At 34.4% G+C, this 27,691-nt stretch overlaps 2 long non-coding RNA genes across 2 annotated transcripts in view; one reads left to right on the top strand and one right to left on the bottom strand.

Annotated features, from left to right (window-relative positions):
* Positions 1-6,437, top strand: part of LOC144306240 (uncharacterized) — a 71,893-nt gene extending 65,456 nt beyond the window's left edge. The window contains exon 3 of the long non-coding RNA XR_013373260.1: positions 6,365-6,437. This is a non-coding gene — a long non-coding RNA (uncharacterized LOC144306240). The remainder of the gene's footprint in view (positions 1-6,364) is intronic.
* On the bottom strand, positions 30-27,053 carry LOC144306239 (uncharacterized). The gene is made up of 3 exons (XR_013373258.1): positions 26,844-27,053; positions 1,336-1,435; positions 30-275 (listed from the first exon to the last, which is right to left on the bottom strand). It is a non-coding gene; the product is annotated as an uncharacterized LOC144306239 (long non-coding RNA).
* Between the last annotated feature and the right edge of the window lie 638 nt (positions 27,054-27,691).

Below are 27,691 nucleotides of genomic sequence, written 5' to 3'. Positions count from 1 at the left end.
CACGACCTGAGCCGAAATCGCGTCACATGCTTAACCGATTGAGCCCTCCAGGCCCCTGGAGAGTTTTTTTTTTTTTTTTTTCTTTATGAACATTTGTAGATCTCTGATTATATTAAATAATAAAAGAAAGTTCAGCATTGAATTAAAAATGTTTAGAAATTCCTTAAGAATTGCATATTGAGAACCCTAGAAATTAAAGAAACAGATAGTGAAGTTCATATTTTTCTTCTTTTTCCATTGAGTTTATTTTTCCTCAGTTGCTTTATTAGTGGTATCTAGGAATAAATAAAGAGAGGCAGGTTTAACGAATCTGATGTTACAATACTTGTGAGTACTCCATTCAATCCATCAGCATGATTTATTGCAATAAATGAAATATTGTGCTAACTTTGACTATTGAGATTGTAAAATATGGAGGTTGTTAGGAAAGTCTGGAAAAATGAGAATACTTTTTTTAGGATAAAGGAATCAATATTCTTTCAGATGATATGTGTAAAGAATATGTTTATTCTTTAATTTTGAATATCGTTTTCAACTGAATATCTAACTTCTTTTTTTTCTTTTTTTGAATATCTACTTCTTAACAAGTCTGGATATGCGCCACAATTTCAAAGCTATTTATTTTTCATGAGTACTTTTAGTAATATTTGACAACCTTCCTTCTAACCACCCCCAGGAATGATATTTTAAATACCAATGTTGTTGATAGGGCTTGTTTCTGTGCGTAGGCTGAGAATTTATCATCAGCCAAAAGGTGATATTCCTAGGATCTTAATTATTATTTTTTTTCTTTTTCTTTTTCTTTGAGACTTCAGGCATAAAAATCTGTTTGGGAATTGATTCCTCTCTGTGTATTTGGATTTAATTGTTATATACTGCAAATTGCTTGCTGTTAACATCCATTATTTTATTTCCTTTAATTTGTAAAACTATATTAAATGTTCTTCTTGTGAATGCGTAGATCATAGACTTAGTACAAATGACCTCTAAAGTTTATATAAGTGAATTGCATGGCTTGAAGCCATTACTTTATCTTTGCATTACTTTGTCTCTTTAATTTTAGGAAATGATTGTAGCTCTATATATGTATATATACAATATATGTGTATATAATAAAGCTGTCAGTCATCGTCCTATGTCACACAATGGATTAAAAACCATGTGACAGTTTGTAATCCAAGTTGTGTATATATTGCACAGCTCCTAGGTGTGATGACTCAGATCTCATTCAACATTTCTGAGTCTAATTGTCCTATTCTGAACAATACATATAAGTCTTGTAAAGGGAGACAATTCCACTGTTGACACATATTGAGACTGTATACATACTTTTACCTTGATTTAAATGAGATAATGCTGTTGAATCTGGTTCAAGATGAAAGTTTGAGAAAGCTTCTTCCCTGTCCTCCATTCCCACTCCACCTCTCAGTTTCTGCTGAAATAATTTAAGTTATATTTAAATTAGAGCAAAGATTCTTGGAAAACAAGAACAGATGCCAGATATTTGGAAGATTTTCTTTGCAATAGAAAGTAAATAAAATTAAATTGAGACTTCCATAGCAAAAATTACCAGCTGTAGAACAAATTGGTTCTTCCCTAGACAGCTCTGAAAAGACCAGTTTAGAGCCAATAAATATAAAGCATAGAAATGAATTTTTAGAAGGTTATCAGGGTCATTAATACTGCACGGGAAACTGCTGGACATTTAATACCCTATCCTGTGGTCTGAATGTCTGTTTCTCCCCTCGCCCTCTTCATACCACTGAAATCCTAACCTCCAGTATGATGCTATTCAGAGGTGGGATCTTTGGGAGTGATTAGACTGTGAGGATGAAGCCATAATGAATGGGATTATTCCTCTATAAAAGAGACCTCAGAGAGATCCCTAACCTTTTCCACCACGTGCAAACACAAAAGCCAACAGTCTGTGATTTGGAATATACTCACCTGACAATGCTGGCACCCTGATCTTGGGCTTCCAGTTCCCAGAAATGTGAGGGGTAAATGTCTGTAGTTTATAAGCTACCCACTTTGTGATATTTTTATAGCAGCCCAAATAGACTAAGATACCCTTCTTCCTCATTCTATTTAGTTCTGTTAGCAACAGCTTCCTCTCTCTAATGTAAGGCACTTATTCTTCTTTCTCTAAAATAAGTGATCTACCCAGATAATTTTTTTAACATGAGATTTATTATATGATTTGAACACACTTTGAGGTTATCCTCTATCCTCACAATAGAAAGAGAGCAGGAAAAAAGGGGGAAAATGCGTCTTTGTTTAATATGGAAAAATACTAAGCAGATTCATTTCCAAATTAAATATTTCTTTACTTTGGACATTACAATGGTTCCCAGACTGCCCACTGGCCTCCTGATTACTCTACCATAGTAAAAAATAACATTAATCGTTCACTTGAGAGAAAGTGTTTAGAAAACAAACCCAGAGAACCACAGAGAAAAAGATGACTCCCTATAGTAGTAAAGTTAGTCCATCATTTAAAAAAAAAAAAAAATATATATATATATATATATATATATGATATATGAGTGATAAGAATCACTAGTACAAAAGAGGACAAGGTGAAATCTCCACAAAATAATTATGTATGATTCAGTAGAGAAGAATTTTAAAATAAAACTCTACTACTATTATTATTTCAGAAGATATTTTAAGCTAAATATCTAAGAAAGTGATGCAAAGCAAAAAGAAAAATTCAACAAAATTACCTTTGGCAGTTAAAAATTATTTGCCAAATATAACTATATAATATGATAAAAATATTGTCAATATGGAAGCCTAGAAGATAAAGTCAAAGGAATTCTGAGTAAAGACTAAAGATGTAATATGTTTCAAAATATACCATAAATTTTGGGGTTTCAGCATCTTAATAAGGTAATTTCAGAGTGGAAGAAGAAACAATGAGAAGGAAAGAAAATAGAGACTAATGAAATTTTTGAGATATTATATTATGATATAAAGAATATCTTAAAATCTCCCAGAGAAACTAACATAAAGAGGAATAAGAATTGCATTTGAAACAACCTGTCATGAGCAACACTGAATGTTGGAGGTCATAAAGCAATGCACTCATAGTTCCTTATGGCAAGTGCTTTTGAACATGGTATTAATATTTTATCAACCAGGTGTGACAGTAAATAAAGAAATGCATATACATACATATATTCAAGACCTTTACCAATACTTTCATCCCCACTTCATGAAATACCACACAACCCTCCCTCGCATACAAATACACACACACACACACACACACACACACACACACACGAATGCTTTAAGGTGATAAAGCAAAGGGAACACTTAAGTGAAATATTTAGATTTATAAAAGTAACCAACTTTGTAAAAAATAAGTTCAAAGTTGTTATGTCTGAGAGAAGCATAAAGAGATTTAGAGAATATATTTAGCATTTCGTTTAACATTTCATTATATTTGTTTGATTCTTTTAAATTCATGAATATCTGTAATGATGATAACGATGGCAAAGATTCAAAAAGATTAAACACTGTATGTCTTTAGTTTATTGCATTTATTCAATACACATTTACTGAGTGCTTAGCTTGGGCTAGGCTTGGTGCTAGGTGTGAGGGGTGACAGTACTGTACTCACAATACTAGCATGGTGGGGAAGAATGCAAACTTTAAACTCAGATTGCACAGGTGTTTATTTCTATTTTAATATATATTCATTGTGTGATTTCAAAGTTTATTAATCTCTTTGTACCTCAGTTTCTTCCTCTGGAAAAGAGTAATAGTGGTACCTACTTCCTTAAGGTTGTCATGAGGATTAAATTAGTTTAATCTAATTTATTTTTTAAAATTTATAAGAGCGCTTGTCACATGGCAAATGCATAAAAATGCAACTATTATTCCTATCATTACACTTTAATGGGAAGAACATACGATTCTACAAATCCATACAATAAAATAAGATGGGCCTATTACTTTTATATATTGTATGTCATGGGAACATATATCTGTCTAATGGAAACATATGCCTTTATTTTAAAGCATTGTTTCTAAGAGAGAAATAACAGCTACTCTTTTAAAAACTAAACACTTAGGTGATGAAGAATGCTGTAAAACTACACTTATCCCGAAAGCTCAGAAACCTAGACTCCAGGCACCATTCACATTCTATGCAGTCATTTACATAAACCATCTGGAATCTGGCATCTGTATTCCAGATTTATGATTTAGAGCCTTAGGAGCTTTTTAAAAAGCATTAAACCTTCACTTTTTTTTTTCACTAAAGTCAATTTATTTTAGGATGTTATCTTCTGCAATATAATTATATATCCTCGTTTTGTATATTTTTTCCTGAGTAAATTAAATGTTTTCTTTTTTTATGACATAATTATTTTTTAAGATTGTCTTTCATTCTATGGCTCCTTACAAACATTAAGAATTGTAGTGATTGTTTCATAATTTATATTTGAGTATTCGATAGATGGGTTCTTTTTTGAGATGATTTCTGTATTAACTTGGCACCAAGGAATTGATGTCTCTTTTCCTCCCAGATCCTTCAATTTGGACATTACCATACTTCCAGGAGAGGCTTAATCAGATGAGCTTGTCTTGAAAGGATAGTAATAAAATAACAGGTTCTTTAATCTAGTCACAGTAGTAGAGGAAAGATTTTACTAGGGAGGAGAACTAGGATATCAAGAAGAGCCTAGTTTGTAGTTTTAAGAGGGCATCAAATCTAACAGAAATGAAGATAAAACGGAAATAATGAACAATAGGGCATAGATGAGAATGAGGAGGTAAATAAAAGTAGATGAACAAAATGTTCCAAAGTGAATGGTTCAGTTTTAAAACAGTGAATTCCAAATATGTAACAGTGTTGAGATGATGGATTCCCAGAGACTCCATACAAAATTAGAGATGCCATTTTTAAACAGAAATTTCCTTACCTTGATTTTAATACCAATTTCTAACTATCAATTTTTTCCCGACCTCTTCTTCACATCACTAATGAATCAATATTGATTAAAACATCACTTTTATGCTGAAGGAAAAATAACATGAAGCCTAATCTATTCTGCTCATTAATTTTATTATACCTAATATATGCAAATTCATTATATTTGGTAGCAATACTCTATACTATTTCGTACAGAAGTTCACCTTCCTTCCCCCCCAACAACATTGTGCTAACTTTTACATTTGAAGTTTTGCTTTCGCTCATATTCTTAGTTGGCATGCCCTCCATTACACCTGTTATATAACCAACTGCTATGCATCTCAACTCTTAACTCAAATATTCTCAGAAAACTTTTTAACTCCATTGAATTCTACTTATTTAATATTTTATTTTATTTAGTTTTTATTTATTTATTCATGAGAGACACACAGATGCAGAGACATAAGTAGAGGCAAAAGCAGGCTCCCTGCAGGTAGCCATATGTGGCACTCGATCCCGGGACCCCAGGATCCCACCCTGAGCCAAAAGCAGACACTCAACCATTGGTGTCCCTATTTTTTAAATATCTATTTATATATAATAAAAATTTATTTCCCACCTAGATTTTTTCCATTGAATTCAAATTCTTTTCTCTCATGTTTCTTGATAATTTTTCAGCACAAGGTAAGATTGGTTATACCCTGTCAATATTTAAATAAAAATTAATTTCATTTGCCTTTTTACCTCCCTTTTTCTTTGTTTTAATAATTAAGCAACAATTTTTTGGCAGGCAACTATTTTTTAATGCTTTATTGTGAGAGCTAAGACCTCACCATAATATTGATCAGTAATAGTGACAGTGGACCTCTTTGTCTTTTCACCTTAATGGAAATCATCCTACATTCACTATTAATATAATTTGCCTATTTAAAAAAAATAGAGACTGTATTGTTTGTTTATATATTAAAAATTTCTCTGAGCTAAAATGTAACACTTTCATGTAGGAGATATTGCTTATTGAATTTTTAAGTGTAAATTCTATAGTTTAATGCAAAAGGCTCTTCATTTCCATATGGGAAAAGGGGGGAAATAACTGTAGAAAAAAATAAAAGATAAAACCTTTAATTTAGGAAAAGTTCAGTGCCATTGAATTTAATAAGAATTTACTTTCTAAGTGTTGATATTCCTGTCTTCTTCCTCTTTGAGCTTACAGGATACGATCAACCAGACTTAGACCCTTTAGGCAGGAGAGTGGAAGCATCTTTTTTAGGAAATCTGAATAGCTCAAGATGATACCGAAATATATTTAAATTGGTGTGTTTTCGGTGACAAAGCTCAGCCAGATCACCCTGTGCTAAACTCCATAGTTGGTAAGTCTTACTCATGGACAAAGAACTTTCAACCCACTTTTCAATGTCTTTCTTTTTTTTTAAATATGAGCACACACGAAAGTGTCATCATCTATCTGTGGAATCAACCAGAAAGGCACCTGGAAGAAACAATAATTATGTAAGTATAGAAATCTGTAATATCTTTGAGAGATAAAATAATTTACTGCATCCCTGAACAAGAATAGGTTGCTATTGAAAAAGAGTATCTGGAACATAATAAAGTAAGCTCTTCAAAATTAAAATTAAAATGATATAAATTAAAAGCTCAAAAAAGTTTAGGAAAAAAATTGAGAAAAATCTCTTACAAAGAAGAATATGGAAAATAGGAAACAAAAGGTGTAGTAATTAGTTCTCTATCAATGTCCAACTAGTATGAGTTACAGAGAGAAAACAAGGAAAAATAGAAGGGAGGGAATCATTAATGACAAATCTGTAGTAATCAATAGAGTACTGGTACAAAAATAGACACATAGATCAATGGAACATAATAGAGACTTCAGAAATAAAACCACATTTATATGGTCAATTTATCTATGACAAAGGAGACAAGAAAAACAATGGGAGGAAAGACAGTCTTTTCAATAAACGGTCCTGGGAAAACTGGACAGCTACATGAAAAGGAATGAAACTGGAGCACTTTTTAACACCATGCACAAAAATAAACTTAAAATTGATTAAAGACCTTAATGTGAGACCTAAAACCATAAAAATCCTAGAAGAGAGAATCAGAACTGTAAATACACATTACAAACTGCTGGTTGCCAGAGGCAGGGCATAGGGTGAAAGGGCAGGGGAGATGCAGGCCTCCCGTTATGGAATCAGAGTCATAGGAATACAGTTAATGATATTATTATAGTGATTTAATGGGACAGATAGTAGCTATACTTATGCTGAATATAGTATCATGTATAAACTTGTCAAATCAGTAAATTGTACACCTGAAGCTAATGTAATATTGTGTGTAAACTATCCTAAAAATGTAGACAAAATAGTACAATGAAAAAGTCCAATTTGTATTTTTAAATAGATCTATAGTGAGTATTCATTCAGCTGGACTTACTAGAAAAGAAGCTCTGCATTTTCCACAATCATGTATCTATTCTCTCAATGTATCTGCAAATATATGTCAATCAATAATTTTGGAATTGTCTGCATAATATTTATTTCACCAAAGAGAATCTCTTTGTTTCACTCTTGGATACTGGAAGAATTCACTTAAACTTTTTATTTTTTTAAATTTTTGTTCATTTTTTTCAAAGTTCTGGTTGATGTGAGAATATATCTTTCCAAGGACTTGGTTCTAAATAACCTTTGTCTATTTCTTATAACTTCAATTACTCTGCCCATTTACTCCTCAGGAATAAAGGATCTATTCTTTTCTTAAGCTGTTATGAAAAAGCCAAGTCCAAAGTACAAATATTTTTTCCATGTAGTATTTCATATATTCCTTTTTAAATGCCCGATCAAAAAAAAAAAAAAACCAAAAAAAAACAACAACAACAACAGATAAATGCCCAATCAAATGAAAGTTCAATAGGACTAGATTATTCTCTCTCCAAAGAGCATTAGGAAATGATACATGTTCTTTGCTCAGATTTTAACTTTGCTCAATTCTCAGGGCTCTAAGAGTGATTAATCTTGCATTTCACATTGATAAAACTATTTTATATCCTATATAAATTCTAGTCTACTCGGCCCTTTTCTTTTCTCCAAGAGGAATAAATGCCAAATTTGAATTATTAAATTAATAATGATAAATATATAAACATATTTAATTCTCTGCTAATGTAAGAACAACTGACATTTCATCTTCCAGTAAGATATATTTGTTAATGAAGAGAATGTATTAAGCACAGTTCCTTGAAAACTTCTCCTATGTGGATTTTTTATTGTAAAAAAACAACTCATGGATGCATTGAAAAATACATCAACATAAATTTATTGTTACAATGTATGAGAAAGTATTCAAAATATGTAAAGATTTTAATAGAAAAAGTACAAGATTGAAAAATATTTTAAAATATGTTTCCTAAGTATGTTTCTATATCATATAATGTTATTCAATATTTTATTATATATACTCATTGTGTTCAACATTGAACACTCATCTTATTTTTATTACCATTTTATACGTGAAGATTCTAGATCCACAGATCTTCGATGAATTGTAAAAAGTCACATGATTAGTAACAGATCGGGTGTAGTACTGGGAAGATCATCCCCAGTTGCCATTCCCAAATTCAGTCACAATGTCTGTTGTTTGAAATATATATTATCTTCTCCTTCTCACTGTATCAATCCTTAACTCATCAATTATAGAGCTTGTCATCTATAGACAGAAGGGCAGTAATGGAAAAATAGACATAAATGTGCCGATGTTATGACTAACAATTAACATGAATCCAATGAATGGTTAATTTTACAAAAGAGCCTACAAAGAGGATAGTTACTTAATGACAGTCGCATTTTAACATGAATAGAACATTTTTTCCACTTTTCATTGTATTTTGCAGTTCAATCTGTGTCATGAATCCTTGATCTGAAATAAATTCACCATACTATTTGAAGATTAGAAAAATGTGTGTCTTCCCTCTAAAAACTCATAATTCTTCATGGAAGTGAAGGGAAATAGCTCAAATATGCCCCAAATATGTCCTTTTTCCACTAATTATCTTATACATTTCTATATGGTTCCTCACTCATCGCTCATTATTAGTGTTTTCCCTTCCTAATGGATAAGGTACACTAACATTGTTTACTTTTATTATTAACACAGAAAACTATTATATTTGTTATTCTGGATCATGCAAAAATGAAATCCTTTAAAAAAATCCTTGTGTAAAAGGATCAAATGACATTTCTAGTTCCTGACTTATAAACTTTAGTGATTACTAGAAAAACAGGTGGGTGATGGGAGGCTTAATCCTTGGGGAATCTACAGGTAAAATAAATCGACTTTCTCCACAGTACCTTCATAAAACTCAAGATGTCTTTCATTGATGTAAAAGAAAATTTTGAATGCCAGCCATTAATCAAAACAAATCAGTCATTTTGATTAGTTCAGTGTGAAACTAGAATAAATTTCTAGGCAAGTACATTCATTACATTATCAAAAGCCAACAAATATGTATGCCTAAGTCATGACCATGCCAGGTCATGACCCCGGAGCCCTAGGATCAAGTCTTGCATCAGGCTTCCCGCAGGGAGCCTGCTTCTCCCTCTGCCTGTGTCTCTGCCTCTCTCTCTCTCTCTCTCTGTCTCTCATGAATAAAAAAATAAAAAAAAAATTAAAAAATACGGCTAGTATAAAAAAATGACAAAAATTATTGTGGTAGATATTACAAAGCTAGTGATAGGGATGTCCAAAGCTGAATATTGTCAATTAAAATAGTCAAACTTTCTAACAAAGTAATTTTGGTGGTAGGATATTTTCTAACACAAGTAGTGTTTCTATCTATTCTCTATCTATCATCTGTTTATCCACCTCTCTCGGTCATTTACCATCTATCATCCATCTATCTACCTATCATCTACATATCTATCCCCAAATAAACTGAAAATAATGGAGTAAATCCATCTATAAATTTTATCAAAAGAAACTCCATAAGTTTATTACTCATTTTCACTGCCTTGTAGTCCTGTAACATGTCAAATTATGCATATATAGATGACAGTAAATAGCAGAAATTGGTATTTGGTAACCACAACCACCAGGAAAACAACTAGAATTGTATTGGATTCTTGATTCCTTGCAACAAGGGAAGGTGCCACATGAGGTGTCTCAGCAGAAGAATGTTATATAAATCGGAATTGTGTTAACAGATTTTGAACAGGATTCAAAAGAGAAGGGTTTTGCTTTCATTGGATGGCATTAAGAAGTAAAGGTAATTCTATTATTGAATATCTTAATTATTTAGAAAGTTATAAGAATTGAGCAAGTCTAAAGTGGCAATTTCTAAAGCAACAGTCTTTTACTTTAACCCAGTTGTTCGAACATTCCTGTGGTTTGTATAACGTATTGCTTATGTTTGTGTTCAGATTTGTATATAAAGTGGTCTTATTTTTGTCTTGCTCTGCCACAGTTAGATAATAATCTTGTCTGATGGTGTTTTATGAAGTTATGTTCCACAGGAGAACATCCTGGTTTAAGTTGGGAATGCCAGGTCAACTTGAAGCAAAAATAGTCATAGCTATTTGTTAGCTTCTGACCAGGAAAAGCTGCTCTCTTCTTTCTCACAGATTTTCTCAAATATTCTGCAAAGCTAATATCTCACTCACCTACTACTTTGTTAAAAATTTCACACAATAGGAGGAGGGGCAAGAGGGCGGAAGAGTAGGGTCCCTAAGTCACCTGTCCCCACCACATTACCTAGACAACCTTCAAATCACCCTGAAAATCTACGAATTCGGCCTGAGATTTAAAGAGAGACCAGCTGGAAGGCTACAGTGAGAAGAGTTCGCGCTTCTATCAGGTAGGAAGACGGGGAAAAAGAAGTAAAGACACAAAAGGCCTCCAAGGGGGAGGGGCCCACGAGTAGCCGGGCTGAGGCCCGGGCGAGTGTCCCCAGGACAGGAGAGCCCCGTCCCCGAGAAGCAGGAGCTGCACCAACCTTCCCGGGTGGAAAGGGGCTCACAGGGAGATGGAGCAGGACCCAGGAGGGCGGGGATGCCCTCGGGCTCCCGGGGACAGTAGCAGGCACCCGCGCCCCGGGAGAGTGCGCCGAGCTCCCTAAGGGCTGCAGCGCGCACGGCGGGGCCCGGAGCAGCTCGGGGGGCTCGGGGGCAGCTCCGCGGAGGGGGCTGCGGGGCTGGAGCAGCTCGGGGGGCTCGGGGGCAGCTCCGCGGAGGGGGCTGCGGGGCTGGAGCAGCTCGGGGGGCTCGGGGGCAGCTCCGCGGAGGGGGCTGCCGGGCCGGAGCGCAAATCCAACAGCGCAGACCGGAGCACAGGGCGCCGGGACACAGCCCAGGATCCCGCCTCCCCCGGGACAGGCAGAGGCCGGGAGGGCCCAGGACAGCGAGGACGCTCCTGCCCCAGCTGAGCAGATCAGCGGCCCCGCCCCGGAGCCTCCAGGCCCTGCAGACCGAGAGCTCCGTGGTGACTGCAGGAGCTGACTCCAGGGCTCCAGAGCTGCCGCCGCCACTGGGGCTGTTCCTCCTGGGGCCTCGCGGGGTAAACACCCCCCACTGAGCCCTGCACCAGGCAGGGGCAGAGCAGCTCCCCCACGTGCTCACACCTGAGAATCAGCACAACAGGCCCCTCCCCCAGAAGACCAGCTAGACGGACAAGTTCCAGGGGAAGCCAAGGGACTTAAAGTACACATTATCAGAAGATATTCCACCCTGGTTTTTTTTTTTTTTTTTTTTCTTTTTGATTTCTGTTTGCTTCCCCCACCCGTTTTTCCCTTTCATTCTTTTTCTTTCTCTTTCTCTTTTTCTTCTCTTTTTTTCTTTTTTCTTCCTTTTTTCTTTTTTCTTTTTCTCTTTTCTTTCCTTCTTTCTCTTTTTCTCCTTTTCCCAATACAACTTGTTTTTGGCCATTCTGCACTGAGCAAAATGACTAGAAAGAAAACCTCACCTCAAAAGAAAGAATCAGAAACAGTCCTCTCTCCCACAGAGTTACAAAATCTGGATTACAATTCAATGTCAGAAAGCCAATTCAGAAGCACTATTATACAGCTACTGGGGGCTCTAGAAAAAAGCATAAAGGACTCAAGAGACTTCATGACTGCAGAATTTAGATCCAATCAGGCAGAAATTAAAAATCAATTGAATGAGATGCAATCCAAACTAGAAGTCCTAACGACGAGGGTTAACGAGGTGGAAGAATGAGTGAGTGACATAGAAGACAAGTTGATGGAAAAGAGGGAAACTGAGGAAAAAAGAGACAATGAAAAGACCATGAGGTTAGATTAAAGGAAATAAACGACAGCCTGAGGAAGAAAAACCTACGTGTAATTGGGGTTCCCGAGGGCACCGAAAGGGACAGAGGGCCAGAATATGTATTTGAACAAATCATAGCTGAAAACTTTCCTAATCTGGGAAGGGAAACAGGCATTCAGATCCAGGAAATAGAGAGATCCCCCCTAAAATCAAGAAAAACCGTTCAACACCTTGACATCTAATAGTGAAGCTTGCAAATTCCAAAGATAAAGAGAAGATCCGTAAAGCAGCAAGACACAAGAAATCCATGACTTTTATGGGGAGGAGTATTAGGGTAACAGCAGACCTCTCCACAGAGACCTGGCAGGCCAGAAAGGGCTGGCGGGATATATTCAGGGTCCTAAATGAGAAGAACATGCAACCAAGAATACTTTATCCAGCAAGGCTCTCATTCAAAATGGAAGGAGAGATAAAGAGCTCCCAAGACAGGCAGAAACTGAAAGAATATGTGACCTCCAAACCAGCTCTGCAAGAAATTTTAAGGGGGACTCTTAAAATTCCCCTTTAAAAAGAAGTTCAGTGCAACAATCCACAAAAACAAGGACTGAATAGATATCATGATGACATGAAACTCATATCTGTCAATAGTAACTCTGAACGTGAACGGGCTTAATGACCCCATCAAAAGGCGCAGGATTTCAGACTGGATAAAAAAGCAGGACCCATCTATTTGCTGTCTACAAGAGACTCATTTTAGATAGATGGACACCTACAGCCTGAAAATAAAAGGTTGGAGAACCATTTACCATTCGAATGGTCCTCAAAAGAAAGCAGGGGTAGCCATCCTTATATCAGATAAACTAAAATTTACCCGGAAGACTATAGTGAAGATGAAGAGGGACACTATCTCATCTATCCAACAAGAGGACTTAACAATCCTCAATATATATGCCCCGAATATTAAAACCAATTAATAACCAAAGTGAAGAAATACTTAGATAATAATACACTTATACTTGGTGACTTCAATCTAGCTCCTTCTACACTCAATAGGTCTTCTAAGCACAACATCTCCAAAGAAATGAGAGCTTTAAATGAAACAGATGGATTTCACAGATATCTACAGAACTTTACATCCAAACTCAACTGAATACACATTCTTCTCAAGTGCACATGGAACTTTCTCCAGAATAGACCACATAGTGGGTCACAAATCGGGTCTGAACTGATACCAAAAGATTGGGATCATCCCCTGCATATTCTCAGACCATAATGCCTTGAAATTAGAACTAAATCACAACAAGGAGTTTGGAAGGACCTCAAACACGTGGAGATTAAGGACCATCCTGCTAAAAGATGAAAGGGTCAACCAGGAAATTAAGGAAGAATTAAAAAGATTCATGGAAACTAATGAGAATGAAGATACAACCGTTCAAAATCTTTGGGATGCAGCAAAAGCAGTCCTGAGGGGGAAATACATCACAATACAAGCATCCATTCAAAAACTGGAAAGAACTCAAATACAAAAGCTAACCTTACACATAAAGGAGCTAGAGAAAAAACAGCAGATTGACCCCATGCCCAGCAGAAGAAGAGAGTTAATTAAAATTTGAGCAGAACTCAACGAAATCGAGACCAGAAGAACTGTAGAACAGATCAACAGAACCAGGAGTTGGTTCTTTTGAAATAATTAATAAGATAGATAAACCATTAGCCAACCTTATTTAAAAGAAGAGAGAGAAGACTCAAATTAATAAAATCATGAATGAGGAAGGAGAGATCACTACCAACACCAAGGAAATACAAACGATTTTAAAAACATATTATGAACAGCTCTACGCCAATAAATTAGGTAATCTGGAAGAAATGGACGCATTCCTGGAAAGCCACAAACTACCAAAACTGGAACAGGAAGAAATAGAAAACCTGAACAGGCCAATAACCAGGAAGGAAATTGAAGCAGTCATCAAAAACCTCCCAAGACACAAGAGTCCAGGGCCAGATGGCTTCCCAGGGGAATTCTATAAAACGTTTAAAGAAGAAATCATACCTATTCTACTAAAGCTGTTTGGAAAGATAAAAAGAGATGGAGTACTTCCAAATTCGTGCTATGACCCAGCCTCACCTTAATTCCAAAACCAGACAAAGACTCCACCAAAAAGGAGAATTACAGACCAATATCCCTGATGAACATGGATGCAAAAATTCTCAACAAGATACTGGCCAATAGGATCCAACAGCACATTAAGAAAATTATTCACCATGACCAAGTAGGATTTATCCCCGGGACACAAGGCTGGTTCAACACTCATAAAACAATCAATGTGATTCATCATATCAGCAAGAGAAAAACCAAGAACCATATGATCCTCTCATTAGATGCAGAGAAAGCATTTGACAACATACAGCATCCATTACTGATGAAAACTCTTCAGAGTGTAGGGATAGAGGGAACATTCCTCAATATCTTAAAAGCCATCTACGAAAAGCCCACAGCAAATATCATTCTCAATGGGGAAGCACTGGGAGCCTTTCCCCTAAGATCAGGAACAAGACAGGGATGTCCACTCTCACCACTGCTGTTCAACATAATACTGGAAGTCCTAGCCTCAGCAATCAGACAACAAAAAGACTAAAGGCATTCAAATTGGCAAAGAAGAAGTCAAACTCTCCCTCTTCGCCGATGACATGATAGTCTACATAGAAAACCCAAAAGCCTCCACCCCAAGATTGCTAGAACTCATACAGCAATTTGGCAGTGTGGCAGGATACAAAATCAATGCCCAGAAATCAGTGGCATTTCTATACACTAACAATGAGACTGAAGAAGGAGAAATTAAGGAGTCAATCCCACTTACAATTGCACCCAAAAGCATAAGATACCTAGGAATAAACCTCACCAAAGAGGTAAAGGATCTATACCCTCAAAACTAGAACACTTCTGAAAGAAATTGAGGAAGACACAAAGAGATGGAAAAATATTCCATGCTCATAGATTGGCAGAATTAACATTTTGAAAATGTCAATGTTACTCAGGGCAATTTACACATTTAATGCAATCCCTATCAAAATACCATGGACTTTCTTCAGAGAGTTAGAAAAAAATGTTTTAAGATTTGTGTGGAATCAGAAAAGACCCCGAAGAGCCAGGGGAATTTTAAAACAGAAAACCATATCTGGGGGCATCACAATGCCAGATTTCAGGTTGTACTACAAAGCTGTGGTCATCAAGACAGTGTGGTCCTGGCACAAAAACAGACACATAGATCAGTGGAACAGAATAGAGAATCAAGAAGTGGACCCTGAACTTTATGGGCAACTAATATTCGATAAAGGAGGAAAGACTATCCATTGGAAGAAAGACAGTCTCTTCAATAAATGGTGCTGGGAAAATTGGACATCCACATGCAGAAGAATGAAACTAGACCATTCTCTTGCACCAGACACAAAGATAAACTCAAAATGGATGAAAGATCTAAATGTGAGACAAGATTCCATCAAAATCCTAGAGGAGAACACAGGCAACACCCTTTTTGAATTTGGCCACAGAAACTTCTTGCAAGATACATCCACGAAGGCAAAAGAAACAAAAGCATTAATGATCTATTGGAACTTCATCAAGATAAGAAGCTTTTGCACAGCAAAGGATACAGTCAACAAAACTCAAAGACAACCTACAGAATGGGAGAAGATATTTGCAAATGACATATCAGATAAAGGGCTAGTTTCCAAGATCTATAGAGAACTTCTTAAACTCAACACCAAAGAAACAAACAATCCAATCATGAAATGGGCAAAAGACATGAACAGAAATCTCACAGAGGAAGACATAGACATGGCCAACACACACATGAGAAAATGCTCTGCATCACTTGCCATCAGGGAAATACAAATCAAAACCATGATGAGATCCCACCTCACACCAGTGAGAATGGGGAAAATTAACAAGGCAGGAAACCACAAATGTTGGAGGGGATGCGGAGAAAAGGGAACCCTCTTACACTGTTGGTGGGAATGTGAACTGGTGCAGCCACTCTGGAAAACTGTGTGGAGGTTCCTCAAAGAGTTAAAAATAGACCTGCCCTACGACCCAGCAATTGCACTGCTGGGGATTTACCCCAAAGATACAGATACAGTGAAATGCCAGAACACCTGCACCCCGATGTTTCTAGCAGCAATGTCCACAATAGTCAAACTGTGGAAGGAGTCTCGGTGTCCATCGAAGGATGAATGGATAAAGAAGATGTGGTTTATGTATACAATGGAATATTACTCAGCCATTAGAAACGACAAATACCCACCATTTGCTTCAACGTGGATGGAACTGCAGGGTATTATGCTGAGTGAAGTAAGTCAATCGGAGAAGGACTAACATTATATGGTCCCATTCATTTGGGGAATATAAATAATAGTGAAAGGGAAAATAAGGGAAGGGAGAAGAAATGTGTGGGAAATATCAGAAAGGGAGACAGAACATAAAGACTCCTAACTCTGGGAAACGAACTAGGGGTGGTGGAAGGGGAGGAGGGCGGGGGGTGGGGGTGAGTGGGTGATGGGCACTGAGGGGGACACTTGACGGGATGAGCACTGGGTGTTATTCTGTATGTTGGTAAATTGAACACCAATAAAAATTATTTTATTAAAAAAATAAATAAAATAAAATCTCAAAAAAAAATTTCACCCAATAAATGACTCAAATCACTGATATAAAATGCATACACCTACAGATCAGTAATACCTCTCTGAAACAGTACTTTCATGGGAGGACTGTGATAACTCAACAGCAGAAAAGTACAAGAGGATTAGAATATAGTGATAAATCTGTCTTGTTTTAAACTACTAAGTTTGTGGTAAGTTGCTATGACAGCAATAGGTAACTAATGCAATGGACTTTGTCCAACAATGTGAAATTAACATTTTCAAGTGAAAATTTTGAGGAGGACTCAGAGGAACAAGGTTCTGCTTTCATTGGATGGCATTAAAAAGTAAAGGTAATTCTATTGTTGAGTGTCTTAATTATTTCTTTTTTGTTGAGGAATAGAGCTATACAAATTGAATGGTCTTCTTTTTAAAAACAGGCATTTTTTGAGGAAAAAAAGGCATTTAGGACACAAAACCTAATATAACATATTCAACTTAGGGGAAACTAAATTTATGTTAATCGAGTGAAGGAAAACAGACATAAATGTAATTATGTGATATGGCCTATGTCTACTACCTTGAAGACAGCATGAATAAAAAGAAGTTTTGAGATCTCACTTAAGAAACAGTAAAATCTGAAGCATATCTATTCTGATCTTCTAACTGGGTCAATATAGCAAACTAAAGTTCATGCCACAATATTAGTGACACTTATTTATATATTATAAGTTAGAGGGAATGCAATCTTGAAAAATTATGTTTCTATTAATTTTAGCATAATTGACTAAGTTCAAATGTTGAATAAGTTTATATATTTAGATATATATAGTAGAAGGAATCAAGTGCCATTCTTGATTCATAATAACTTAATTTATTAAAAAGAAGCATCCAGATTCATTGCTAGAAACTCTTTATTTTAAGATGAGAAAAAAATCAAAGTACATGGAGAATAAGGAAGTGCTTTGTGGTCAATGATTTTTGATTCACATTTCAAAGAAAATTAGAGGAAAACGTAAGAGAATAAGCAAAAAAGGGACTTACTGTTGCAAAAATCCAGATGGTCTGACAGTCTGAAAAACATATACTTGTCTCCGGACACCTCTGTCTTACTTTCTCTTACATTCATCTCAATGTGGAGAGGGCTACTTAATGCTCAGAGAATATGGGTAACAACTATTATTTTATTCTAAAAAAAGTTATTTGATAAAATACAGATTTAGTTGAGTGAGTTGAATTTTTAAATTTTATCTTTGCTCTATGTTAGCACTACCAAAATAAGGTTTTGAAAATGTTATCAGTCTGTAAAATGTATGCTTATTTCATTGTTCTTTTCTTACTAAAGAAATCTGACTAATCACTAGGTAGATTAATTTACATCGTGAACCTTCAAGTTGGTGTAATTATCTCATTTTTCAAATTTGTTTATGGGCAAAACCAACTTCTCTAAAGGTCATGAAGACCTAGCAATATTGATGTGCCCTCAATACATTTTTTTTTTTCGGTTATACTTCTACTAGCACACAGAAATGTAAAAGGTGAAATAATAATCTCAAATCTCCATTTCTCAAAGATAAAGAGAAGACAGTACTCAAAAAAGTTGGCATTTGAAGTATGCATCAATTATTGTAAAACATATCATGTATCTTATCTTTATTTACAATCATCAAATCAGATAAAACTGGGAATAGGGACTATGAAATAATTAGTTTAATTGAGCTAAATGATTTTTTTCTTACAAAAACAACGACAACAACATGAATTTCACCTCAATAAGATTTGGATTGACACCAGCTAAAGTGAATTCTGGGTAAATTTTCTCTGGATTATATGAGAAATAGAAATATCCCATGAGAGGGACTTCAGTCATTACCACTCTAGGCCATGGGCTTATCTTTAGATCGACTGGGTCTTTAGTGAGCTGATCAGTGAAAAGTTAGCTCTTGGTACTTTCTGACCCAATAGGTACAGCTTTCACTATATTTAATACAATTGTTATTTACTTTTCTCTCCTCTGTCAAGCCCTATCTTTTTTCCCTGTGAAAACTTAATATTTGACAAGGAATTTTTCTATGAGACAGACTTGGGATGAAAGAAAGCTTTGTTATTGCAAACTGTGAAACCTCAGTAAGTGTCTAAGTTTCACTCTGAATTTCTGAGCCATTGGCTGGTTAAATATGAAGTGAGAAATATATGTTAAGAGCTTAGCAAAATGTGTGTTCTCCAGTAAGCATTTAATAAGCGAGAGGGGCCACTGTATTACAACTGTGCCCAGATAATTCCTTGGCTCTCTATCTAGACGATTTGGAACGCTCATGTTAGTCCTTCTAAGGTGGCATTATCTTGAATTTCAACTCGTGATCAGTTTTTTGAAAAATTATTCATATCACCTGCCTTCCACTCTTTGACAGTTTCTTGAGTGTATGCCTTATGCCAGAATGACAGAGGAATTGATATTTTTTTCATATAAAGTGGAAAATAGATGCATTTGACAATATATTGCATCAGATAATCAGTATTATAAGATAAATTCATAAAATTAAAAGATTGAAGTTAGTAACTAGTGGCAGCCTCGTGATATGACCTATGCTCGTGACTATAACTCCCCTTATTGTGTGTCTGGTGCAGACCAATCTGTGTCTACCCTATCCTTTCAGGTCCTTATTTCTGGGTCTCAAACATAAAAAATCCGTCAGGATCTATAAGTTTTAAATTTTATTATAACATTAGGATATCATTAGGATATTTTGGTTTGTCCTATTAAGCCTGTGGGTATTTCTTTCTTATAATATTTTACAGTTTTTGTTATGAGTTTTATTGAGATGCACACCACCCTACAATATTCATTTAAAGTGTCCAATTAGGTGAATTTTAACATATTCACAGAATTGTGTTTCCATTACGTCAATTCTAGAACATTTTTCTTATCCCAAAAAGGAATTACACCCCTTAGCCATCACCCTCCAATTTTCCTATTCCCCCTAGCTGTAGGCTACCACTACTCTGTTTTCTGTCTCTACAGATTTTCCTATTCTAGGCATTTCATGTATAAATGGAATAATTCAATATGTGTTCCTTCGTTTCTTTCACTTAGCACAATATTTTCAAGTTTCATTCATGTTGTAGTATGTGTCAATATTTTATTCGTTTTTATTGGCAAATAATATTGCATCGTATGGTTATACTGCATTTTGATGATCTAGCTATCATTTGCTGGGTTTTCCATTGTTTCTACCTTCTGATTATTGTGAATAGTTCTTTTATAAACATTTGTGTACAAGTATTTTTTGTGCATTTTTATTCTCTTGAGAATATACTCAGGAGTGGAATCTATGATACTTATGTTCATATGCTTAAGGGACTACCTAATGATCTTCCAAGGCAGCTGTACCATTTTACATTACCAGCAACAATTTATAAAAGTTCTAATTTCTTTACATCCTTACCAACACTTTATATCTCTCTATTTGATTACAGCTGTCCTAGTGAGTGTGAAGTATTTCATTATCTTTTTTTATTTTTTTTTATTTTTTTAAATTTATTTTATTTTTTTTATTTATTTTATTTTTTTATTTTTTGAAGTATTTCATTATCTTTTTTTATTACATTTTTCCTGCTGGCTAATGCTGGTGGCTATTTTTTTCTGGTCTTAATCATGTATCTTCTTTGGAGTCTTATCTATTCAGATAATTAGGTTGTTTGACTTCCCCGAGTTGTAATCTTTCTTCATATACTATAGATGCAAGCCCCTTATTTAACATATGATTTGGAAAAATGTACCCCCACTTGGTAGATTGTCTTTTCATTTTTTTTAATTGTGCCTTTTTAAGCACAGAAGGTGTGAATTTTGATGATGCCCAGTTTATCTATTTTATCTCTTGTCACTTGCCTATGCTTTGATGTAGTTGTTACTTTTTAATATAAAAGTCATATGTAATCAGGATGAAATATTTGGAAATAACAGAAAATTTTAAATAAAACCCACAATCCTTAACCACCATTCAAAGGCAACCACTATTAATATTTTAGTATCTTCTTTAGCTTTTCCATTTATTTGACAAGGTTGATATTGTTGTATATACCCTTCTTATAGTGCTTATCTTTTAAATTAATATTATAGTCAAGGTATTTTCCAACCCTTACAGCTCTTTTAAGCAATGTCTTTTAAAATGTTCAATTGCATTTATTGATCACAGTTTAGTCGAAAATTTCCCTCAGTATTGTACTGAACATTTAGATGTTCTCATTGTTTTATCATTTCCATATCTTAAATTATTTCATCAATCAAGATGCTCCAAAGCAGACTATTATGTAAAAGAGTTATGAATATATTTAAAGTCCTTGATATAAATTGGCCATTTGCTTTCCAGTATACCAATTATACTACCACTAGTGATAATTGAGCTCTCACTGCTTTCTCTTTATATTTATCTGATTTAAATTTTAGTAGATGAAAGGGTTTTGTATTTAACATGTGGATTTAAATTTCTGAATTTTTATTTCATATCATGGATTTTTATAAGAATAAAAATATTATTTCACAAAAGCAAATAAATGTGCTTTCAGAAGTTGAAGTTGGGCTACTTGAAAAATCTCTATCTTTTCTCTATATTTTTAATATTAGACTCTACTTATTAATTTCTCAAATGAAGCTTTTTTCTTCATCTGCTAGCTTTTGCTTTTTATAACAGGGTACCAGAGTAAAAAGTATTGATTTCCTTGACAGAAAGAAAGAAAAGAAACACTTGTGTTTTATCTTCTATAATGTTCTCATTAACACTTTGTACAAAACAGTAATGGCTTAATACATTGAACGGAGAAAAATCCAGTGGAATATATCATTATAGTATGGTATAAAACAAGTTGAATGAGTGATCTGTAATTCTGAAATATGAAATCTACATTAGGAGACTGAATGACAAAAATGAAAGGCAAGATGCTCTAGATAACTTGCTGCTAAAAATCTCCCAAAATTTGCTTCATTTAATTTCTTTATAACCTACTGACAAGGATGATATATTACTTATTATTTTAAAAGAGTCCTCAATAAACCAGAAAAGTAATGAAATGCTCTTTTGAGCCTAGACTCAGAAATAATTATAATTATCTGCACTATTTAGCTGGAAAAGAATCAGACACTGTGCATGGTCTGTTACTTCTACTATGATATTTGATAATCTATACATACAAGTCATTGAAGGTCACTCAACCTTAGAATGCTTCAAATGGACTTAGTTAGTCTTAAATGAATAGTCAAGTATATGTGCTACTTTTCAATTACCCACCTGTCTTAAAGCTACTTAAGTATGAATTTTTGAATCGTGAACACATTGATTTTATCTGCCATTGATAAAACTTAAAAAAACTCAGTTATTTTGGACTTGTAAATACACTTTATTGAATAGACTATTAGAATGGTAAATATATAGTTATTTCACACTGTAGATGTTTGCCACCAAATGAAGCTAGAATCATAATTCTTAATTAAGTGCAATGTGTTCTTTTATCTTGTTTTGAGTAAGCAATATGCCATCATTGTGAAAATAATAGACATTTTCCTGTGGCTTCCATAGCACTAATGTGGATGTTTAAAAATGTGAAAACAATTTTGAAATGTATAAGCATATGCTTACACATGGATTCGCAAAAACTGTATTATATAACCTTGTTAAGAGAGTCCTAACATAATAACAATTTTACATATTAGACCCACAATTATCTTTAGTCCTATGGGATCTGTTTCCCGGATATTTTCTATAATTGATCCAGTTCTCACTGCCAGCAAAAGCATGAAGGTTAAAAACTGCATCTCCAGATTCTAAAGTTACTGTAGGATTTTATCTATGTTTATTACATTTCAGTATATCAGATCTTTATTTCATTTCTAATTGAGGGAGAACTCATGAAAAATTTTCTATTGTAAACATATTTTATTTTATTTTTTAATTTTTTACATTTTTTCTCCCAAGATTTTATTTAAATTCAAGTTAGTTAACATATAATGCAGTATTGATTTCAGGAGTAGAATTTAGTGATTCATCACTGACATATAACACCCAGTGCTCATCCCCACAAGTGCCCTCCATAGTGCCCATCACCCATTTAGCCCATATCCCCACCCAGCAACCCTTAGTTTGTTTGTTTTCTAAATTTAAGAATCTTTTTGGGTTTACCTCCCTCTGTGTTCTAATCTTATTTTATTTTTCCTTCCCTTCCCATATGTTGACCTGTTTTGTTTATTAAATTCCACATTATGAATGAAATCACTTGATATTTGTCTTTCTTTGACTTATTTCATTTATACACTCTGGCTCCATCCACATCATTGCAAATGGCAAGATTTCATTCTTTTTGATGGCCGAGCAATATTCCATTATATATATAAATATATATAATATATAATAAATATATATAATACATATTTTATATGTTAATATATATAATATATTTATATTATATATACTGTGTACTGCAACTTCTTTATTCATTCATTACATTGTGGACACATTTTAATTGATATCAGTAGAAAGAGGTGGTGATGAGTGTGGTATATCCATGTTTTAACTATCAAGTACAAATGAAACAATCCTATGCCTATTATCCATGTGTCTAGGCCCAGCCGATTGTGTCTTATAACATTCTCCAAATTGTACAGAATGAAGCAAAACACAGTATACATCAGGATGTTTAAAACTAAACACCAAAATTATCTCCTGAGATCTATTTTCAGTTAGTAACATATCCATAAGGAGTTGGATCATTTCCCAATTCTTAGTTATCAAATAGGGATGTAATTTGATAAATAGATTGTGGATGGGAAAAGTGGCTTTAACAAAAAAAGAGATATTGTACCATAATCTTCAGCTAGATGCAATAAATGGTCAACAAGGAAGCTCCTGACCACCATTGTGGTTAGATATGTATGTACAATGCATAGAATTGTGCCTGGCATATAATATACTCCCACACATGTTGTCATTATTCAAATATGAGTTATTTGTGGGTTTGGTGCTTTCATTGAGATAATATTGAGAGTCTCAGATATAAAATTAGAGATAGGTTTGTTAGTAAAATTGATAATTTTCTTAATAAAAGGCAAAGTTAGTGAGAAAAAGTATTGAGTCATTCATAAGCCTTTTAAGACTGAGAATTAGTATATATACATCCTCCACTGAACTTTTCAGGGTAAGTTTTTCCAAGTACCTTTTGATGAACTTCCAAGTTATTGATCTATGCACCTTATGCATGAAAAATAAATAAAATGTTATGTCCTCATTGTGAGACTGGGTGGATACTGGGAAGGCAGAAAATGTGATATGTGATATTTGCAATATTTCACTAAGGCAGAATTATCACTGGCAGAGGATACTATGCTAAAAGCAAAAATTTATGACAGTTAAGGTAAACATATACGTTTGAGAGTTGACTCATAGATGAGTCAGTATTCTTTAAGTACAGCAGGAATTTTGAACCAATCAAAACTTATATTTTTATGCCATTAGAAAATAACATGACAAATGGCACTGAAAATCAGTGAACTTATAAAATATCTTAAAACAGGAGAGTATATCTTTCTCTATTTTTTTAGTTTCTTTCGTTTTAAACTTAACATATATTAAAAATTCCACACGCTGTGGGGAAAAACAAAAGGTAATGTATTCATTTGAACTAAAGATTTAAGATGGCTATTTTATGTAGTTAAATCAAAATAAATCGATAAACAATTATTTTTATACAACCTCATCCTCCTTTGAATACCACTATTAATCTTGAATTAATTTTCTCATACAATTGTTATAACAAGTAACAACATTATTGGTTTTTATATCCCAAATCCTATTTTTTAAAAAAATATAAAGGGCAAGGAGAAATATATTCTCTACAAATCAATATTAAAGAAACAAATTAAAGCTATATTTCATTTATATAACCAAGTCACAAGATTGACTATTCCCTGTTAGGGTACAAACAAATCTTTTATAATGGGTAACAAAAATAGTAAATTTTGCTTTTTTTCATTCTCACATCCATAACTCCTTTTATAATATGTTTAATCACTAGCTTTCATTACCAAAAATTGCTTATGTGCACCATGAAGTCTAAATGCAAGGAGACTATTATCCTACAAAGGTTTCTGGTCAATACATGCGTTTTCCTAAGACTTCACTACCGTATAATATTCATCCTTCTCTTAGACCCTAACTATACACTAGATGCCAGGCTCTCTAACCTAATTTCTGTTATGACTTTATCTTGACTTATTTCACCTATTAGTTTTCTGTTGCCTCAACTCAACTGTAAACTACAGGTCCCTATCTTCAGTCCAGTGAGAGAACTATGTCATCTCACTAGAAGACCTTACTGTAAGTTCAGTTTGCACATGTTCAAAATGGAGCTCATGTGCTTTCTAATATAACATTAACCTTTACTTGAGACCCCATGAAAGATAAACTCCTTGCCATCTACACAATAATTTCTCAGTAGTTTCCTATTTCTGTAGAAACTTAACAAACTTATTTTTTAAAATAGAAGTTTTTTTTTTTTTTTCTCTCTCTCTTTTGGCTAGAATTGTATGTCTTGCTTCTGAAAATTTGCTATTTCCCATTCACTGGCACTCATTTTCATCATAATTGAGCTTAATATTAAGGCTAAAAGGTCATAATATATTCTTACCCCACCAAGGCAAGGGGCAAAATTTTATTAAGGAAGAATGGACACTATATTTCTTATTTCATTTAAATTAATTGCTAATCCTATTAGCCTATGCAAAATTGTGAGAGTTCTACATAAGAGAGAGCTCCAAGCCCCATCTTATAGTAGATCTGTGTGAAAAGAAAGAACAGTGTGGACCACGAGGGAGAATGTTCCAAGTGAGCCAAGATAATTGAGCTGTTCTATTTCTAATTCCCTTAACTTGGTCACTACAAGCTACTTCTTCTAGCATGGAAATCCACTTATGCACCTGATGTTGAGCCACAGTTTGGGAATCCTGTAAAATATGAATTTGAACAAAAGAAATTAATCTTGAGCTTCCCCTAGAGGGTAGACCATGTAACTATCTCATATTGTTGGTGACATAATTGTTAAAGAAATGATTTGAGGTGGATGATGTTATTTATCTCTCTTCCATATGTCTATTCTTTGATTATATGGAGCCATTTTATATAGTTTAATAATATTTGTGTTTCATATTGTTTTCATGAAGAGAGTTTAGTATTTGTAGGCATCCAGAAATAAATTTTGACCTACTTTAAATTCCTTTTATTTAAAGAAATTATTTGATAAATAATTTTCCTCAGGAGTTTGAATTTCCTTTATGCTTTATCTTCAAATTGTTTTTTTAAATATCAGTAGACATCCTTTTATTTTATTTGTATCACATTAATAATCAGTGCTTACCAGAGTGATCTCTTTAAATCCACTTTTTAAAACTTGGCCCATGTTACTAATTTGAAAATATTTAGGTATTTCTCTGAATTCTCAATAATCACTTTATGTTTCACATATTCTTTTGAAGTTGGAGACCCTGTGTAATTTACCTTCCTAGAAAGAGCATGGCAAATGAGAAATGAGACAAGACAGTAATTAAGACAGACTTTCATTTTACTGTCATTGGCAGTTAAATGTGACAGTTACAGTGAATATTTCATAACAAGCCATTCCCTAGACAATGAGACTGACATTTGTAAACAGTTTAAAGATAGTGAGTAGAGATTTCATGATTGGATGAGTGATAAAATAGAAGTAAAACTCATCCTAATGATACCCTTGTGCCCTCAATGTTATCCACTGCAGCACGACTCCTAATTCTGATTGAAGAAGGCCAGTGAAGTTCACATGAAACAATGAATGATTTAATGATGAACTACCTGAGTATACTATAGTCTACAGAACTTATTTATTTGTTCTTAGTATTTTGTAATTGTCTGAGAATGAAAGCCAACTCAACCACTATATGTGGTTTCTAATATTCAGAGCATAAAAGGATATTGTGGGCAGTCCCTACTTACCTTGTTTTCATACTTTCAGTTTTCATTTCTTTACCCAGAAGTTGGTTTTCCTCTCTTATGCCACCATACACTAGCATGATTTAATCATAACTCTGAAATCATAATGAAAAAGAATATTGCATAGAAAAGGAAAAAGCTTCAAGCCTACTCTGACAGTGCCAGGGGATTATGGGAAAGAGGAAGACAGAGATTGAAGGGGGGCGTTTGCAGAATTTGTAATCAAGAGTAGCAAGAAGAGGAAATAAGAGCTCTGGAGTATTTACCATAAGAGGTAGAGTTACTTGAAGGAACTATTTAAATTATTAAACTGAGATGAGTTAACATATCAATTCATTCAGCAAATACATATTAAGGATCTACTGTGTGTCAGGTACTGTTTGGGTGCTAAGGATACGGTATTTGTTAAACAAACTCTGCCTCGATGAGGCCTACAATGCATGTGGGAAGAGAGCCAATAAAAAAATTCAGAAACATAATTAGTACATTTTCAAATGGTAATAAGGGCTCTATAGAATCATAAAATTGGTTATAGCAGTAAGGAAATGATAGTGTCTCAGGAGGAGACAGGAAACATGTTCTACATATAACCACGTGGTGGGAGCCAGTCCCCTTGACACTGTGTGTGTGTGTGTGTATGTGTGTGTATGTGTGTGAACATCTCATGGAGAGCATGATAGCATGTGAGCCCCCACTTCAGTTCTGCGTAGGGTAGATGAGGAGGTGTGGTCGTATCAGAAACTCCATGCCTGACTCGAATTTAGCTTTGAGGCTAGGAAATAGCAAGCTTGCTAGGAACACCTGTGTCTCTGTGTCCTGCCCCCTTATACACACACCCACACACACATACA

This window comes from Canis aureus, chromosome 36, assembly GCF_053574225.1.
Source record: "Canis aureus isolate CA01 chromosome 36, VMU_Caureus_v.1.0, whole genome shotgun sequence".
Classification (NCBI taxonomy): domain Eukaryota; kingdom Metazoa; phylum Chordata; class Mammalia; order Carnivora; family Canidae; genus Canis; species Canis aureus.
The sequence above is the reverse complement of the archived record's forward strand: the minus strand, read 5'-3'. Positions and strand labels throughout refer to the sequence as shown.